A 20633-nucleotide genomic window follows, 5' to 3' on the forward strand; every position below is an offset into this window, starting at 1 on the left:
TCAATTCATTTCTTACACACCAGCAATGAATAATTGGAATTTGAAATTAAAATACAGTACTATTTATGTTAGCACCAGAAAGAAAGGAAGAAGGGAGGGAGGGAGGAAGGAAGGGAGGAAGGAAGGGGGAAAAATACTTAGGTATAAATCTAGCAAAATATGTACAAGATCTAAATGAGAAAAATTATGAAACTCTGACCAAAAAAATCAAAGAAGAACTAAACAAATGGAGCAATTTTCTATGTTCATGGTTAAGAAGACTTAAGATTGTTAAGATATCAGTTCTTGCCAACTTGATCTATAGATTCAACACAATCCCCATCAAAATCCAAGAATTTCTTTTGTGGATATTGAAAAACTGATTCTAAAGTTTATATGGAGAGACAAAAGACCCAGAATTGCCGACACAGTATTGAAAGAGAACAAAGTCAGAGAACTGACACTATTCAACTTCAAGACTGACTATAAAGCTACAGTAATCAAGACAATGTGGTACTGGCAAACAAAACAAAACAAAAACAATAAAAAATAGATCAATGGAATAGAATACAAAGCCCAGAAACAGACCCATACAAAGAGTCAAATGATCTTTAACAAAGGAGCAAATGCAATTCAACGGAGAAAGAATACTTTTCTCAACAAATGATGCTGAAACAACTGGACATCCACACGCAAAAGAGAGAGCGAGAGAGAAAAAACAATCTAGACACAGACCTTACACCCTTCACAAAACTTGTCTCAAAATGGATCATAGACCAAAATATGAAATGCCAAACTATAAAACTCCTAGAAAATAACACAGGAGAAAATCTAGATGACCTTGGGTTTAACAATGACTTTTTAGATAAAACATCAAAGGCAGGGGCTTCCCTGGTGGCGCAGGGGCTGAGAGTCCGCCTGCCGATGCAGGGGACACGGGTTCGTGCCCCGGTCCGGGAAGATCCCACATGCCGCGGAGCGGCTGGGCCTGTGAGCCATGGCCGCTGAGCCTGCGCGTCTGGAGCCTGTGTTCCGAAACGGGAGAGGCCACAACAGTGAGAGGTCCGCGTACCCCTCCCCCCCAAAAAAAAACCTCAACAATAAGAAAACAACCCAATTTTTTTAATGGGCAAAGATCTGAACAGACATCTCACCAAGAAAAGATATGCAGATGGCAAGTGACATCAGATATCATTAGGGAATTGCAAATTAAAACATGAGATACCACTACACACCTATTAGAACACTGAAAATCCAAAACACTGACAATACCAAATACTTGCAAGGCTGTAGAACAACAGGAACTCCCAGTGCTAGTGGGAATGTGAAATGGTAGAGCCACTTTGGAAGATAGTTTCGTAGTTTCTTAGAAAACTAAACTTATTCCTAACACACGATCTAGCAATCATGGTCCTTCGTATTTACCTAAATGAGTTGAAAACTTATGTCCACATTAAGACCTGTATACAAATATATACAGCAACATTATTCATAGTTGCCAAAACTTGGAAGCAACCAAGATGTCCTTTACTAGATGAATGGATAAATAAATAACTGTGGTACCTCTGCACAATGAAATATTATTCAGTGCTAAAAAGAAATGAGCCATAAGGCCATGAAAAGACATGGAGGAACTTTAAATTTATATTACTAAGTGAAGGAAACTAATCTGAAAAGACTCCATACTGTTTGATTCCAACTATATGACATTTCTGGAAAAGGCAAAACCGTGGAGTCAGTAAAAAGATACTGCTAGTAAAAAGATAGTTGCCAGGGGTTTGTGGGAAGGAGGTATGAACAGGTGGAGCACAGGGGATTTTTAGGGTAGTGAAACTATTCTGTACTATAAGGATGAATACTTGTCCTTATACGTTTGTCAAAACCCATAGAATGTAAACACAAAGTGTGATCCCTCATGTATACTATGGACTTGGTTGATATGTCAATACTGGTTCATCAGTTGTACCAAATATACCTCTGGCTAGGGATGTAGATGGTGGGGGAGGTTGGGGAGCGTTGCAGGGAATAGGTAGGAACTCTGTATTTTCCATTCCATTTGCTGTGAAACTAAAATGGCTCCAAAAAATAAAATCTATTGATTTTTTAAAAACTGACTTAAGAAGAAACATAAAACCAAGTAGTCCTATGATCAAATATACTGAATTAAGTATTGAAAATATTTTTATAAAGAAAACAAATCCAGAAGATTTGAATAGCAAATTCTATCAAATATTTAAGAAAAAATTATTCTATAGAAAATAAGGACCTATTCCCCAATTTTTTAGTAAGTATACCATAATGGATATGAAAACTTGAAAATAACATTAAAAGAAAGGATAACTCAGACCAACCTTATATATGAGCTAGATGTAAAACTTTCAATCAAAATATTAGCAAATCAAATTCAGAAATATATAAAAATGATAATACATTATGTTCCAGTTAAGCCTTATCCCTCAAATGCAAGGTTGTTTAACATTTTTAAAAATCAGATTTTTTTTGTTCACTTCTGTTTTACTGAACATCTTATTTTCACTTTTTAAAAACTATTTTAAGAAACATTGCTATGTTTGCATTTAAGTCCCCATTTACACCTTTGTGCTAAATTTCTTTCTGTAGCGATTATAATGATTTATATTCTGTGACAGTGTTTGAGAACACCTGTTTTACATACTGTGAGCAACACTGAATGTTAACCTTCATAAATAACGCAATTTTGTAGGCAACAAATAGCATTTCCTTATTTTAACTTGCATTTATTTGATTACTCAGGAATAATCAGATTTTCATGTTTATTAGACATTTGTATTTCTTCTAGAAATGGGCTTTTTATTCATTCTTCCATTTTGGTTTTATGTTTTTCTTATTAAGATGGCCAATTTTATATTAAGAATATTAATCAGTTGTCTACATTATTATTGCAAATATTTTTCCAATTTCTTGCTTGATTAAAAATCAGATTAACATTAACAGATTAAAGAATGTAGTTACCTCAACAGATGGAGAAAAGACATATGAAAAATCAACACCTGGGACTTTCCTGGTGGTGTAGTGGTTAAGAATCTGCCTGCCAATGCAGGGGACATGGGTTCAATCCCTGGTCCAGGAAGATCCCACAAGCCGTGGAGCAAGTAAGCCCGTGCACCACAACTACTGAGCCTGTGAGCCACAACTACTAAAACCTGCGCGCCTAGAGCCCATGCTCCGCTACAACAGAAGCCACCACAATGAGAAGTCCACGCACCACAACAAAGAGTAGCCCTTGCTCGCCTCAACTACAGAAAGCCCGTGCGCAGCAACGAAGACCCAACGCAGCCAAAAATTAAATAAATAAAATAAAAAATAAGCGCTTCCCTGGCGCAGTGGTTGAGAGTCCGCCTGCCGATGCAGGGCACACGGGTTCATGCCCCCATCCGGGAGGATCCCACATGCCGTGGAGCGGCTGGGCCCGTGAGCCATAGCCGCTGAGCCTGCACGTCCGGAGCCTGTGCTCTGCAACCGGAGAGGCCACAACAGTGAGAGGCCCGCGTACCGCAAAAAAACAAAAAACAAACAAACAAAAAAAACCAAGGATGTCATGTATCATCACTTCCATTCATCATTGTATTGAAAGTGATAAGGCAAAAAAAAAAAAGGAAAAAGTTAGTTATGTGTGTGTATATATATATATATCTGAAAAGTGTCATTAGTCACAGATTATATGATTATCTACAATTGAAAACCCAAAGAAGTTTAGAATAAATTATTAGATTTTTAAGAGAATCGACAGTTACTGGATACAAAAACAATCTTAAAAAAAATCAGTTGTAATTATATCTGACGAACAAGTAGATAAATGCAGTTTAAGAACAGATAATATTTCTTTTTTTTTCCATTAATTTATTTTATTTCTTTTTGGCTCCGTTGGGTCTCTGTTGCTACGTGCGGGCTTTCTCTAGTTGCCGCAAACAAGGGCTACTCTTCCTTGTGGTGCGCGGGCTTCTCATTGCGGTGGCTTCTCTTGCTGCAGAGCACGGGCTCTACGTACGCGGGCTTAGTAGTTGTGGAGCACAGGCTTAGTTCTCTGCGGCATCTTCCCGGACCAGGGATCGAACCCGTGTCCCCTGCACTGGCAGGCAGATTCTTAACCACCGTGCCACGAGGGAAGTCCCTAACATTTATTAAGTCAGACAGAGAAAGACAAATACTGTATGATCTCACTTATATGTGGAATCTAGAAAAGCTAAATTCAGAAACACAGAGTAGACTGGTGGTTGCCAGGGGCTGGGGAGAGGGGGAAATGAGAAGATGTTGGTCAAAGGGTACAAACTTCCAGTTATAAGAAGAGTAAGTTCTGGGGATCTAATTATAGCATGGTGACTATAGTTAACAGTACTGTGTTGTATTCTTAACAGATGCTAAAAGAGTAGATCTTAAATGTTCTCACCACCACCACAACAAAAAATGGTAATTATGTGAGGTGAAGGATGTGTTTACTAACTTTCTTGTGATAAATATTTTGCAATACACACCTGTATTAAATCACCACATTGTACACCTTAAACTTATGCAATGTTATATGTCAATTATATCTCAATAAAGCTGGGGGTGAGGGGAAGAACAGCTAACATATCCAACTTTATCCAAAAAAAGAGGGAATTCCCTGGTGGTCCAGTGGTTAAGACTTCATGCTTGCACTGCCCAGGGCATGGGTTCAATCCTTGGTCTGGGAACTAAGATCCCACAAGCCTCATGGCATAGCCAAAAAAAAAAAAAAGTGACATGTACAAAAAAAGACCAAGTATTAGAAATAATTTTAATAAATATGCAAGACCTTTATGAAGAAAAATAGAGAACATTATTGATGGACATTAAGGAAAACAAATTAAAATGATAAGTAAAACATGTTCATAAATTGGAAGGCTTAATATCACATAAACTTTTAACCCTAGTCACCAGTGTATGGGATACACAAAAGATAGAGAAACATGTTGAATTACACCATAAAAATACAATCCAAAACATGGAAAACTCTATAAAACCAACAATCCAGTTTCTTCAACAAATAAAGTCCAAGGAAAAAAATTAAAGATGGAGTGGAATTTATATATATTAAATGAGACTTAAGAACAGTCAAAACCAATCCCAAGCGTTCTTACCACAATAAAAAAAAATGTTTAAATCCCAAACAAGATGTAAAAGTAAATGATTACATTTATGGGACAATTGGAAATCTGAAACTTCACTTTTAACAAACCATCAAGTTGCCCTTGATGATATTAAGGAATTATTGTGGTTTTTCTCTTTTGGGTGGTTTTTAATTTTTTTTTGTTTTGACAATGATATTGGGGTTTTATTTTTTAGAGATATATACCGAATTACTTACAGATGTCTGGGATTTGTTTCAAAATAATATGATAGTAGGGGAAGATGGGGATATAGATGGGAAAGAAGTGAACAGGACTGGTGGCTGTTGGAGTATCAGTGTCTATGATGATGAGTACCTGAGAGTACATCATATTATTTGTTTTTATTTGCATACGGTCAAAATTTTTAATTTTTAAATTAGATTAAATATATATCAAAAATTTCTCCAATTCCTTTATAGATTCAGTACAATCCTAACCAAAATTCCAGGAGACTGATTAAATAAATGTAACATATATATGTTTATAAAACACTCGGCAGCCTTTAAAATGATGCTCTTGAAAAAAATTTAAGTACATTGAAAGTTGTTTATACATGTTGTCAAAAGGCTGATTATACAGCACTATGTGTAGTAAATGGCATTTATGTAAAAAACTAGACTAGCTGAGGACCAGAACTGAGATAAGTAGTTTCTGCAGAAGGCTGAGTATCAAGAGAGGTTAATTTACGTAAGTAATTCTTAATCTTCACCATGCATTAGAATCACCTACGAGAACTTAAAAAATGTGCAGATGCCAAGGTCCTACACCAAAAGTTTCCATTTCAACTGGTCCAAGATGGGACCAGGCATCGGTAGATTGTAAAACCTTACCAGGTGATTCTAATATGCACGGCTGAGAACCAATGATCCAGATTTGCAAAGAGAAGCACGGATGGATGGAGAGTAGGAAGATAGATGAATGATAGATAGATAGATAGATAGATAGATAGATAGATAGATAGATAGATAGATAGATATTTCATAGACAGATTTTTTATCAAGAGATAGATGATTGGTAGATAGATAATAGGTAGGTTAGATAGTAGATCTGAAAGTCTGAAGGAAGGGAAGATGGAGGAGGGAAAGGGGAGGGAGAAGAAAGGAGGGAATTTGGAATGACACAGCCAGATCAGAAATGAGCCACAACTCAATACCTAATTGAGGGCTTCCCTGGTGGCGCAGTGGTTGAGAGTCCGCCTGCCGATGCAGAGGACGTGGGTTTGTGCCCCGGTCCGGAAGGATCCCACATGCCGCGGAGCGGCTGGGCCCGTGAACCATGGCCGCTGAGCCTGCGCGTCCGGAGCCTGTGCTCCGCAACAGGAGAGGCCGCAACAGTGAGAGGCCCACGTACGGGGAAAAAAAAAAAAAAAACCTAATTGAACAAAGAAGAGAATGAAACAAAAATGAACATGGAAAATTATAATAAAATGAAAAGTGAATGTGTCTAGCTAATACAATGAAATTTGAGTTGTCTATCCTTTTATTTATTATATTTATTTAGAATCCATACATACCCTCTACTCACTTTACAAGGATACCTGTGATATCTTAAAAGTTAAAGAATGGGGAATAGCTTAATGAGTAAGCAGTTTCCTTTTGGGGTGATGAAAATGTTCTGTAACTGGATAGTGGCAATGGTTGTACAGCATAGTGAATGTACTGAATGGCACTAATGGTAAATTTTCTGTTGTGTGTATTTTATCACAATAAAAAATACATTAAAGAAAGATTGATTGAAGACTAAGATGGGGGACTTCCCTGGTGGCGCAGTGGTTAAGAATCCGCCTGCCAATGCAGGGGACACGGGTTCGAGCCCTGGTCCGGGAAGATCCCACATGCCGTGGAGCAACTAAGCCCATGCGCCACAGCTACTGAGCCCGCGTACCACAACTACTGAAGCCTGCATGTCTAGAGCCCAAGCTCTGCAACAAGAGAAGCCACCGCAATGAGAAGCACGTGCACCTCAACGAAGAGTAGCCCCCGCTCTCCGCAACTAGAGAAAGCCCATGCACAGCAACAAAGACTCAACGCAGCCAAAAATAAATAAGTAAAATAAATAAATTTATTAAAAGACTAAGACGAGAACCAATTATAAGGAGCAGAGGATGTTACCAGGCAATTGGGATGAGTTAACTATTGCCTCCAGTACTAAATTTGTTCCAAGTCTCCTAGCAGTTAAGGCAAAAGAAGAAATGTGGCAGGTTATCGGGTTCTCTGTATATATTGAAGGGCTACCTCTTGCTTCATTTTGCCCACTCGCTGTATCACACACCCAGCGAGTGCAGGAGTGAAAGTGGGAGTCATTTGGAAGGTTTGACTCAGCTGAGAAAAGAGGATTTGCCTTGGCCGGGAGAGGCAAGTCAGAGCTCAGCTCCTTCCCCACTGAAGTGCCCGGCATCTGTTCAGAGCCTGTCATCGAACTGCTCTCAAGAATAGCAGCTCCTGCCACTGCATGGCCTCGGCCTCGGCTGGTGGGGCTGAATGGCTGTTTGTTCAGCCTGAGCCGGGCAGAATCAGTCCTGACAGTGATGGCCCAGTCGGTATTATGTAAGGAAACTCAGCTTACCTGCTCATAGACAGACAAAGCGGATGATTTGACAGGCAAAACAGAGCCAGCCTCTTCACTCCCAGGCAGCCAAGGAGCTATTCAAAGCCAGGACCTGGAAGATTTTCACGAGGTGCTGACATACGAAGCCGGAATGCAGCAGGAACAAGGCAGAACTGACACCCCGTGAAGTCAGGCATGGCAGGTGTCTCCGGCATCCAAACTGGGCCTTCAGGAGCTTTGACTAGGTCCCACCCATGAGGGAGGGAGAGAGAGAGAGAGAGAGAGAGAGAGAGAGCTTTGAGACAGAAGCCCCAACTTTCAGGCCCGAGTCTTCAGCAAACCTCACCTTTACCACTGCCTTCATTATTGTTCAACTGAGGAAAACCTTCCAGGCCTTTGTTGTGGAACACAGGACTTGGGTGCACAGAGCCAAGAGTACTTGGTGCCCCGGTTACTGGCCAAGGCACCCACACCAGGAGCTAGTGGAGGCAGCAAAGGAACAGGTATTGAGTGCCCACCACATGCCAGGCACCATCTAGGGGCTCCACCCTCAAGCACTGATTTCACCCTCACAGGAGTCCTACAAGGTCAGTACCCTGTTATCTCTATTTTGCACACAAGAAAACAATCTCCGAAAGAGGAACTTGCCCAAAGTCACACAGCTGGGAAATGGTACACCTGGGATTTGAACCCAGATCTCCTCAGCACCCAAACCCATGCTCTTTCTACCTAAAGTGAGCTGGTTCATAAGACCCACAGACCCTAGAATCACACCCTGTTTTCAATCAAAGTGGCTTTGGCACTTTCTAGCCCTGTGACCCCGGTCGTATCCCTTCCCTTCTCAGGGCTGTCAACGTCCCCATCTGTAGTATGAGGTGCTTGTGAACACTGAATGAGGCAGGCAGGTGAGGATGCTTGGTTGTTCTCTGGTGTTGGGTCAGCATTGTTGAGCTTCATCACTCTTTGTGACTGTTCTCAAAAACCACCCCCACTCCCAAGGGGAATTGCCAGACCTATATAAATAACACTTTCTCTGGTCCCCTCAGGATTCTGAAAGAACATTCTCTGCCCAGTGTCATGAGCAACTTGAGAGCAGAATGGTACCCAACTTATCTACCCACAAAATCGTCTGCACAGAGCCCAGCATTTACTAGTGACTCAATAAATGCTGCTGAATGATCGAAAACATGCATGAATGGTTTGCCATGAGACATGTCACGTATTGTGATGAAAAGAGCTGGGCAACAGAACACCTGATTCTGGCTTTGCCACTAACTCACTATGTGGCTTTGGGCCATTCACTGACCCTCTCTGGACCTCAGTGACCCCATTTATAAAATGAATTAGGTACTCTCTAGCAGCCCATGTCAACTCTGATTTTCTAGGGTTAAAGGGAAAGAAAGATCACACTTTCTGCAGTGATCTTCCCCTGTCCACTCAAAGGTAAAGCTATATCATAGTCACATTTGAGGATAGTCAGGAAACATTCTAAATAAATGGCAGATCTGTAACCCCTGATTCAATCAGAAGCAGACAAGCAACATTCTTAACAAGCAGATCCTATGGAACAGAGACTCGCTCATGTATGCACAGTACTTTACAGTTTGCAAAGCACTTCCCCTCCTTTCTCTCATTCAAACCTCAGCACAGACTTATGAGGGGGACAGGACATATGTCACCACCCCATTTATTGACTTGCCCCCAGGGGCATATGAAGGAAAACTAGTAGAGCTGGGATGTGAAAGCAGAACCAATTCCTGACCTCAAATTCTGCTTCTTTCCCTTTACACAGCTCACTTGTACACAGATAGTGAGATCCAGGAGATGAACTCATTCAACCAAAACCAGATTTGGAGGGTCACAAGTTTACCACCTGGGTGGAAAACTGTCCAGCACAATGGAGCATTTTAAAGTCAAATTTGGGGCAGAAGGGTGCAGTGCACTGATACCAGGTGGGCTTGTGGCCATGGAGAGTCAGCTGTGCAGGAAGGAAGAGTCCAAGCCCATATCCAGGCATTGTATGCCGTCTCCACGCAGCCGCTGGAGGATGACCTGCACGCAATCTCTAAACACTGAGATACTGAACTACTGTGATGCCCCACAGATAAACAGCCACTGCCAAGCCCCCATTCCCACCCCTACCCATGCCCCCAGCTGTCCTGGCTGTCTCAGTGCCTCCCCTGGGATTCCCTGGAATGCCCCAAGATTCTACAACTAAAGGGTTAAAGCCTGAAACAGCCAGAAGTGGGGGATGGCGGGGCCCACTGTCCTAGCAGGCTTCCATTCTCATTGGTCCAGGTTCAGCACATACACTCTGATTGGTCAGCACCCCTCGACTTACTGGTTTGGTTTTTTAACAGCTTTATTGAGTTATAATAGATATAAAAAAACTGTACATATTGAATGCATTATTTTGATGAGTTTGGACATATGCATATACCTGTGATACTATCACCACAATCAAGGTGACAGACATACCTATTACCTCAGAAAAATTCATTATGTCCCTTCATTTGTATGTGTGTGTGTGATAAGAACATTCAGCATGAGATCTACCCTCAACAAATTTTTAAGCACACAACACCTTATTGTTAACTATAGGCACTATGTCCTACAGGAGATCTCTACAACTGATTCATCTTGTATAACTGTAACTTTATACTCATTGAACAACACACTGTTTGTTAAATATGTTTACTGTTACTCCAGTCGGCTAGAGAGACTGTGGGGAGTCTCTTAGTGCTTTTCAATTGCTTTGAGTGTGAGAATAGTTTTTTAACAGCTATAAATTCCACAGTTCTCACAACATGCACACATATATGTAAGGTAGACATACTTTTTAGTAAACATTGATTGGTAAGTTTCAGGTCCAAAAATGACCAAAACTTCAGTAACATCTTGAAATGGATTTGCATTTTATTTATGACGCAAATTTACACACACTTGAAAAGTAATCATACATACATACAAGATCTATGAATGACTTAATCGATAGACAATGCCTAGTGCTCTTGTGGACCGGAGCATACTTTGCAGTCTTCTCTTCCATGGGGTAAGGACAACTACTAACCGAGCCAAGCAAATCTTCCCCCTCCATTCAATGGCTGAAGAAACTGAACCTGGAGAGGAGATTGGACCTTCTGAAACCCACTGCTGGGCTGCAGCCTGCAGGCCTGCAAGCCCTATAATTGCTCAGCCTCAAGACTGAAGAAAGAGCCCGAAGACAGTGACAGAGACACACAATGGTTTATGGGACAAAGGATCTCACAAAAGGGTCCTGGAGTGACACCCCACTGTGGACGTAGATGGCAGGCAGCCACCTTCACTACCACGGAGAGAGGGAGGTTACCAGTTATAGAGGGAACTGACATCAGGTTAGCTCATCGGTTACCAGGGAAACCGTCAGAGGTGCGTGCCCCTCACTACCCTTTGATAAACTGTCCTAGTGGAGACCATTCTGATCTAAAGATTAGAACAATCACTGGCTGGGGCCAAAGGAACATACCTAGGCATCTACTGATTAGGCTCTATGATCAAGAGGGAGGGTTAGTCAGGTGAGTAGGGCATAGGTGAGGCAGGGACTGGTAGAGCAGAGGAGGTACAGAGAGCAAGAGAACAGCCATCTTGCGTGGCCTGATCATACACACACTCATTACTTGGAGCTAAAATTTGAAGCAGCTTCACATCTAAGATTTATTGTGTCTAGGGGTGTTAGATTAGGGGGTGCTGACTGGGCAGAAGACATCTCAAGTCGGCCCACCAGTGACTCTTCCCTTATAAGGCAGATATCATTCATGGAGGTAGCCAGAGCAAAGACCTACTGTCTTTTCGCTGACTGAGGTGGACCTTACAGAGGCCACTCAAGCCTGTTAGGGTAGGGGATGCGGGGAGGTTTTGCAACATGACTCAGTCTCTAAGGAGAGCCCAGGCTATCAGCTGAAAACTGAGTGATCAGAGGATCTGCACTTCTTACTGTCCACTAGAACTTACTCAAAGAGGTCTTATGGGCTCTAGAGGCAATGACACTGTGAGGCAGAGTGGGCTTTGACAGGAAACAGAGGGGGGTTCAAATCCATCTCAAGTATATGGCCTTGGCCAAGTTTTACTTAATTTTCAGATTTCAATTTCTAAATCTTTAAAATGGGACTGTTCCGAGGATCGATTAAATGAACTAACATCAAAGCCTGATACACGTACATTGTTCAACAAACGTTCCATTTCCTAGAATCATCTGGAAATTCAAACTCCTCCATCTAGCAGGAAAACTACAGCCTGGCGATTTTTTTTTTTTCAGCCTGACAATTCTGTCTACTTTTCCAACCCTTCGCTCTTTCTTCTTCTCTCCAATTTTCCCATATCCAGCACTACTCCAAAGCAGCTTTAAGCTCAGATGGGTCAGTTCTGCTAACCACACCCAGCTAAGCCACACCCAGATTCCTGATCCATAGAAACTGAGAGACAATAAATGTTTGTTGTTTTATGCCACTAATGTGGGGGTAATTTGTTACACAGCGATAGATAATAAACATATTATTAGTCGTGAGGGAAATGTAAATTAAAGCTACAACGAGATACCACTATATACTAAAACGGGTAAAATTTAAAAGACTGTACTAATCAAGTTTTGGTAAGGAGATGGAGCAATTAAAACTCTCATCTACTGCTAGAAGAAATAAAAGAAATACAGCCACTTTGTGAAAAGTTTGGCGATTTCTTAAAGATTTAAACATACACCTACCATCTGACCCAGATATTCCTCTCCTAGGTATTTACCAAAGAGAAATGAGAACATAGCCACACAAAGACCTGTACACAACTATTCATAGCAGCTTGTTTATAAGAGTCAAAAATGGAAACAACCCAAATGTCCATCAACAAGTGAATGGATTAACAAACCATGGTATGGTCCATGTAATGGAATACTACTTAGCAAAAAAAAAAAGTAATTGACTATTGATATCACAACATAGATGAGTATCAAAATAGTTATGCTGAGTGAAAACAGACAAAATAAATACACTGTGTTATTCCATTTATATAAAGTTCAATAAAATGCAAACTATTCTATAGTGACATAAGTAGATCAGTGATTGCCTACAGATATGGGGGGGTGGGAATGAATCAATCACCAATCACAAGGGGCATGAGGAAACTTTTAGGGGTGATGGATATGTTAATTATCTTGATTGTGGTGAGTTGCAAAATGTCCTTAGAGACAACTTGGTAGCACTATATGAAGAAACACAAAAATGTTCCTCATTCCATAAATCTCGGTCTTAGGAATTTGTCTTAAGGATAATTCAAAAGAAATACTAAGCTCTTTATACAAACACATAGCAGCATCACCTATATCAAAGATACTGGAAATTATCTAATTGCCTAGCTACCATAAAGGGGTTAAATCAACACTAGACCATTTCATCTCCAACTACAAATGAAAAATGGGAAGTAAGGGGCAACATGTAGATAGGTTTACAAAATAATGCAAATGCATTGTATATAAAGACTACAGAATTGTACAAACACTATGGTTACACCTATATAAACATATATATGTGCATAAGAACACAAAGGAGAAAAAAAAACAGAACATAGAAAAACCTAGTAGATGAATGATAGGTAATTGGCATGTGGGTGACGTTTTTCTTCTGGCTTTGTCTCCTGTAATGTTATGATGCTTCCATAACAGTTTTTTAAATGTTTTCTTGTTGGTTTTGGCTCAGTCTCCCAACCTGGTGATTATGCCGAGTCTTGCATCTGTCAGCTACCGTCATCAGCACCTCAGTGTGGTCAGCCACAGGCCCAGTCAGCTTGCTTTCTATGCCTTCTTGTATATCATTGATAAAATGCTGAACAGAGCTATGGTGTGGTGTGAAGGACGCACTCTTTTCTTCCATCACTGTTAGTCTAGTTAGGTTATTTCAGTTCCATAAATGACAGAAAGCCAGTTCCCAAGGGAGGAGTACTAGAAGGTGGTAAGCAAAGTGAACCTGGAGAAGAAGGTGGAGCTGCTTACCTGAGCTTGGACTGTATGACCCACTCACTGGGTAAAACCAATGTCAATCATCTCTGGCCAACAAATGCCCCCACAATCAGAGACAGCTCCACAAATTACACATAGGAAATAGTAGGCTGTCTATGAGAAAGTTAGAACTTAGAAAAAAAAAAGTAATAGAAACCTATAGATAGAAGCTATTGTATTATTCCACTGACCCAGAGCTAAGTTCCAGTAGTCCATTTGGTCCCAAGACCTGGGGCCAGTTTGGCTTGGCCAGCGCCAAAAGAAGACAAAGAGCCATGTACAACACCCACCAAGGGTGAGGCCCCCTAAAGGGACTCTCACCTCTTCCCTTCTCCTGGAGTATGTCCAAATCCATATCAGGAGAGTATGCCCAGATACCCTCATCATCCCCATGGCCCCTGGACATCTACCCTACTGGGTGACAAGTAAGTGGATGGCTTCAGGACTAAAGAATATGTCTCTGAATATGTCCAGCTCAATGTTGAAGCTTTCCCCAGCCCCCCTGCCAAAAGGTTGGGCCAGATCTGCCTAGATAGAAACCAGGCCTGCATACAGATCCAAGGCCCTAAGTTTCCAGGACACCAGGGAGAGAGGCTGCCCTGCGAGACACTCAGACTTCAGCCCAGTAGGGCCAAGCTGGCCCAACTGTGCCTCTCAGATGGCCCCAGGATCATCCCAGAGGCCTCCATACCTGAACCTAGGGAAGAAGATGCTGTTCTGAGTCTGAACCTTCCCTTAAGCCCTATCATCTGTGAGATCCCTGCTTCTGGGCTCTTTTGCAGCTGCCCACCTGCCTAGATGGCATATCAAGTCATTATGCCTTCCAGATCCAGCGCTCTGCCTGTTCTCCTGGATGTACCCCCAACACCCAGTTAGTGACAGGCCTGAGACTTGCCCCCAGGTCTCCTGATATGTTAGTGCATTTAATGTTCATAAAGTGCTTAAAACAGTGTCTGCACATAGAAGAGTTTTGCATGTGTTTGCAGTTAACAAAAGCAACCATCACAACTCTTATGACATTAATATTATCCCCATTTGATAGATCGAAAAACTGAGGTTCGAAGTGAATAAGTGGCCAAAGGTAACACAGCTGGGAAGAGGTAGAGACAGGAACTGACCCAGGACTGACTCTAAGTAACTGGCTCTCATAGCAGAGCCACATTGTTCCTTGAGTGCTGGGGACCTGTGTGTCCAGTTGCAGGAAGCCATACTTCCTGCCACCAAGGAACTCCCAGAGAAGAACAGAGACAGTCACATAACCAAATTACTACACCACAAAAATGTGTGACAAGTGCCAAAATCCAAACATGCTGGGGCAGGCCCAAAGAGGGTGTGTTTGACTTACTCAGGCAGATCAAGGAGGACTTCCCAGAAGAGGAGACATTTGAGCTGAGGTGGGCCAGCTTTTCCAGCTTTTCCAGGCTGAGGGCAAGAACTTATGTGAGAGAAGGAGAAGACTTGGTGGGGGGCGGGCAGTCCTCTGAAGCTGGGGGCAGGGAAGACCAAGGAAGAGAGTAGGGGTGGGAGGGGGCTGCACTGTGTCCGAAGGGCCCCGAACTGCCAGGCCAGGCAAAGTGTACTTGATCTTGCCCTGGAGGAAGCAGAGGCATTGAGAGCCTTTGAGCAGCCAAGTGGCCCAGTTTGTGCAGAGACAGACAGCGGGAGTGCCCTGCTGGAGAGGACTATTTGGAGCCTTAGACTTGTCCAGAAGGCTGGCGTGTGTAACCTTGTGCTCCCCTCTTCCCCAGCCAGGCTCAGCGGAACTGAGGGAGCTGAGCGCTTCAGAGGTGCTTGGGCAGAAAGGCTGAGGATCAGGACCCCCACGCTCCAGGGTCCTCCTGGGTGAAGCTGCGTCTGTCCCAGCCCTGCCACTGTCTGCACCATCCTCCAGGAGAGAAGAGGCTGATATGGGCAGCCCAACCCTGGCTGAAGTGTGCAGGCTCTCTTTTCGAGTGACTCTGGGGATACATGCCCAGAAAGGGAGGATACATGCAGGCCAAGGAGGCAAAAGGGCAGACGGTGAGATTAAGAAAGATACACACTCTCAGGCTAAAACAGAGAAAGAGAGCCAAAAAAGCCCGAAGGAAAGAGACCAGAGGAGAGCTGGGCCGCCCACGCACGTGTGTGTCCAAGGACAAGTGTCTTCGGGCTCCCATGCTATTGTCCACCTGGCACTGTGGGCACTGAGCAATCAGCCAGCTGGGCTGGGTACCTGCCTGAGGCACTGTACCAAGCTCTAACCACCCCTATCCGCACCCCCACCCCAACCCCGGGAGCCTGGACTGAGCTTGGGGCGAGGTGCCCTGATGTTCACAGTGCCGGGCAGGAGGAGGGGTCAAGGACTGGAATCAGAGGCCTGGGGCTCTGGGCGGAGCCTGGCCTGGGGAGGGGAGACGAGTCACTGTCTCTTCCTGTACCTCACGCGGTACTAGAATCCAGTCTAGTGCGTTTCCCCTTTGAGAGGGCAAAGGGAGTAATCAGAGGCCCTTTTGAGATTGTCTTGCAGACCATGAACTCTGCAGCCCGAAATGAACGTTCACAATCTTCCCTGCTTCTCATAGTCCTAAGGCTGCGCATAGAGCTCGGAATACCCAAGAAACCAGGATGCCCAAGGATTCTAGAGGACCGCTCCTGCCCCCCAGGTCCTAAAATCTAACCGACTTGCTGGCCTCTCTGAGAATTCCCGGGGTCCTGCTCTCACCAACTCCGCTAAGAACCCCGGCTTTCCCAGGAGAGTCCACTGCCACAGCCCGGCTCTCTCCCGCTCGGTGTGAACGGACTAGGATCTTACCTTGTGTTCCTCAGTCCTTGGCTCAGGAACGCTCACTGAGCACCCGAGAAAGCTCCGAGAAGCTAACCTGGGGGTGGGGGTAAGGCGCGGGCTCAGGGCCCGCTCGGACCCGGGCTCGCTGTGCAAGGCGGGACAAGTCCGCATCCTCTCCGAGTCGGTTTGCCCTTTTCGCCGCAGCCGCGGAGCTCCTGGATGTCCCAGCAGTTTCCTGAGCTACCCATTCCGGGGCGAGATAACAGTGTTGGACAGGGCTCTGAGGCAGGGATTGGGAGTTTCCTTGAGGTGAGCCGGGAGTCTGGTGGCAGGGTGCAAGCTAAGCGGGGTGATGGGAAGCAGAAGGATCCCCTCTCTGGGCCCTAGTTTCTCTGCCTGGTCCTGGGGTGATGATAATTCTGTGTTCACAGTATTTAAGTGAACCAATGGCGAGAAAGCGCTAGAAGTTGTGTTGCCCTGACCAAGCTCCGGGGTCCCTGCGCGTCGCTGGGGGCAGAAAAAAGCCACATCCACGCAGACTCGAAGACTGGAATACCCTCCCCACACACATTCTCCCTTCTAGGCGGGCAGAAAGCATTTTACTTTAATCAACCACTACTTCTTTGAGCAGGGGCATCTCATTTCCGCACATGAGTGGGAAGGACTTGAATTTTCCCCAGCAGCTTGTCTTTTTTTCACAACCGAGTTTCACCCTGAAAACAATTTAAAAGACAAGAAGATAATGATGGGTTGGTGATGCACCCCACTCCATCCTCTTGACTCCCTGGAAGCGGGGGGCGACAGGTAGGGAGACCCCCACGTCACAGATGGGGAAACTGAGGCCTAAGAAGGGCAGCAGATAGCTCAAAGTCGTTGGGCCAGTAAATGAGCTAGCTGTAATCTGAGCTCTCACTCCATACCACTGCTGTGACTAGCGGCTGGGCTGTGTGTGACACAGGACCGACCTCCTTTTTGGCACTCTGAGGCCATACAGCCCACTGACCCTGACTGACTGCCCCAGAGTAATCCAAACAGAGGTCACTGTGTTCTGGCTGTGCCGAGATTCTTAGACCTGATTCGCAAGCATCTGGGCCTGGAGTTTCCATTATCTCACTGTAAGGAGGACTTTAAGCACAAGTGAGGCTCTGAGAACTCAGGAAAAGACAGAGAGGCGATTAATCCTGTCAGTTGCTTCATTTGCAAATATTTTCTCCCATTCTGAGGGTTGTCTTTTCGTCTTGTTTATGGTTTCCTTTGCTGTGCAAAAGCTTTTAAGTTTCATTAGGTCCCATTTGTTTATTTTTGTTTTTATTTCCATTTCTCTAGAAGGTGGGTCAAAAAGGATCTTGCTGTGATTTATGTCAGAGTGTTCTGCCTATGTTTTCCTCTAAGAGTTTTACAGTGTCTGGCCTTACATTTAGGTCTTTAATCCATTTTGTATTTATTTTTGTGTATGGGGTTAGGGAGTGGTCTAATTTCATTCTTTTACATGTACCTGTCCAGTCTTCCCAGCACCACTTATTGAAGAGGCTGTCGTTTCTCCATTGTATATTCTTGCCTCCTTTATCAAAGATAATGATTAATCTCCAAAATTTACAAGCAGCTCATACAGCTCAATAACAAAAAAAACCAAACAACCCAATCAAAAAATGGGCAGAAGACCTAAATAGACGTTTCTCCAAAGAAGATATACAGATTGCCAACAAACACGTGAAAGAATGCTCAACATCATTAATCATTAGAGAAATGCAAATCAAAACTACAATGAGATATCATCTCACACCGGTCAGAATGGCCATCATCAAAAAAATCTAGAAACAATAAATGCTGGAGAGGGTGTGGAGAAAAGGGAACACTCTTGTACTGTTGGTGGGAATGTAAATTGATACAGCCACTATGGAGAACAGTATGGAGGTTCCTTAAAAAACTACAAATAGAACTACCATATGACCCAGCAATCCCACTAGTGGGCGTATACCCTGAGAAAACCATAATTCAAAAAGAGCCATGTACCAAAATGTTCATTGCAGCTCTGTTTACAATAGCCAGGACATGGAAGCAACCTAAGTGTCCATCAACAGATGAATGGATAAAGAAGATGTGGCACATATATACAATGGAATATTACTCAGCCATAAAAAGAAACAAAATTGAGTTATTTGTAATGAGGTGGATGGGCCTAGAGTCTGTCATACAGAGCGAAGTAAGTCAGAAGGAGAAAAACAAATACCGTATGCTAACACATATATATGGAATCTAAAAAAAAATGTCATGAAGAGCCTAGGGGTAGGACGGGAAGAAAGACACAGACCTACTACAGCATGGACTTGAGGATATGGGGAGGGGAAGGATAAGCTGTGATAAAGTGAGAGAGTGGCATGGACATATATACACTACCAAGCGTAGGGTGGATAGCTAGTAGGAAGCAGCCACATGGCACAGGGAGATCAGCTAGGTGGTCTGTGACCACCTAGAGGGGTGGGATAGGGAGGGTGGGAGGGAGGGAGATGCAAGAGGGAAGAGATATGGGAACATATGTATATGTATAACTGATTCACTTTGTTGTAAAGCAGAAACTAACACACCATTGTAAAGTCATTATACTCCAATAAATATGTTAAAAAAAAAAAAAAAGTCAGAGAGGCTTCAGGGCCAGGAGGTAAGAAGCCTGAATTTCCTGAGTTTCCCTTTCAGTGTAGAACCTCTTCTGCAAGACTTTAAGCAAGCCCCTTCGGCAATCTGGGCCTAGTTTCCTTCCAGCTTGAATTTCCAAGATTTCCTTAAGAAGAAGAGCAGGCTACCTCTGCATCTGCACGAAGGGGCATCTGGGTCAAGAGATATGGAGGAATTTTCCATGACTCCTTGGATCCCCTCCTTTATATTTATGAAACCCTCTGAGGGCACTTCAAAACTCAGTCAAGCAGTTAGGGGAAGAGCTACCAGTATCTTCTACAGATCACCAGCACTCCTCCCCTGCCCCCAAAATTTAACATAAAATAGCCTGTGAGGGGACAGGTTTTTCCAAAAGGTGCTGGGGATACGTGCAGGGCTGAAGGTGGCTACAAAGAGGATGGAAATCACCCAGCACCCGCCTACATCAACACCAACCCACCCCTGCTGGACTAGAAGAATGATTTCCAAGGGACTGGGACCCACTCCACAGCTTTCAAATGGTTCTCAGTGGGGTCTGTTACCCCTAAACACGTTAAGGAGCACTGCACCAGAGAAGAGGGGAAGACTGGGTGAGAGGAAATGGAGGAAATGGCCTGGCACCGAGGGGATCTTTATGGATAGTTTTGATCCAAACGGGTGAATTGTCCCAGTTCACTCAAATCGTTTAATTCAAATTTTACATCATGGATTCATAGAATCTTCAAAGTACAGAATTTTGAAATGTGTTATTAGAATAAAACATTTATGGAATAAAAGTTTTAAGATCCTTTGTTCATGAAAATCTTAGAATAATAATCTTAATAAATCTAATCTCAGGATGCTAAGGCTTGGTCTGTTGCACAGGTGTAGCTCAGTAGCCACAAAGTTTGAGAAAAAGGAATCAGTTTTCTAGAATGGGTCCACAGTCACAGAACAATGAGGATCAAAATATCGTGAGACATGGAGGCTTCTAACCATAGTAATTTGAGCTTAAAAATCTCTATCATAAAGTCATTAAAGCATATGGTCACAAATATTATAAGAATTATTAGATTATTTGAGTTATAAAATAGTGGATCTAGAACTAATATTTTAGAATTAAATAAGAAGAGAGATGTGGATATATAGGACCCAAATCTTCCAATCAGACATTCCTAGACAGGAACTCAAATTAAGTTATATGTACCTTAGAGCTGCAATAATATCTAAAACCTAGAGAAGCTACAACTCCCAGTAGTGACATCATATTTTCAGGCACAAAATCTTACTCCCAGCATCTTAAGATACGGGGAATACTCTTTTACACTCTGACCAGAAGCTTAAAGTCATAGGAATATAATCACAGTCAAATAACTTAGACTTCTGGTCATGGAATCTTAGAACAACAGAATCACATTATTTGATTTATGGATTCACGTTAGGATAGTGGTCCAAAATTTAACGTTTGGAAATCTGAATCTTGGAAATACAGAGAACCACAAACTCCAGTATTAAAAGATTG

This window comes from Delphinapterus leucas, chromosome 6 (assembly GCF_059928025.1).
Source record: "Delphinapterus leucas isolate spDelLeu-1000000601 "Yukka" chromosome 6, BTC_Dleu_Yukka2, whole genome shotgun sequence".
Taxonomy (NCBI): domain Eukaryota; kingdom Metazoa; phylum Chordata; class Mammalia; order Artiodactyla; family Monodontidae; genus Delphinapterus; species Delphinapterus leucas.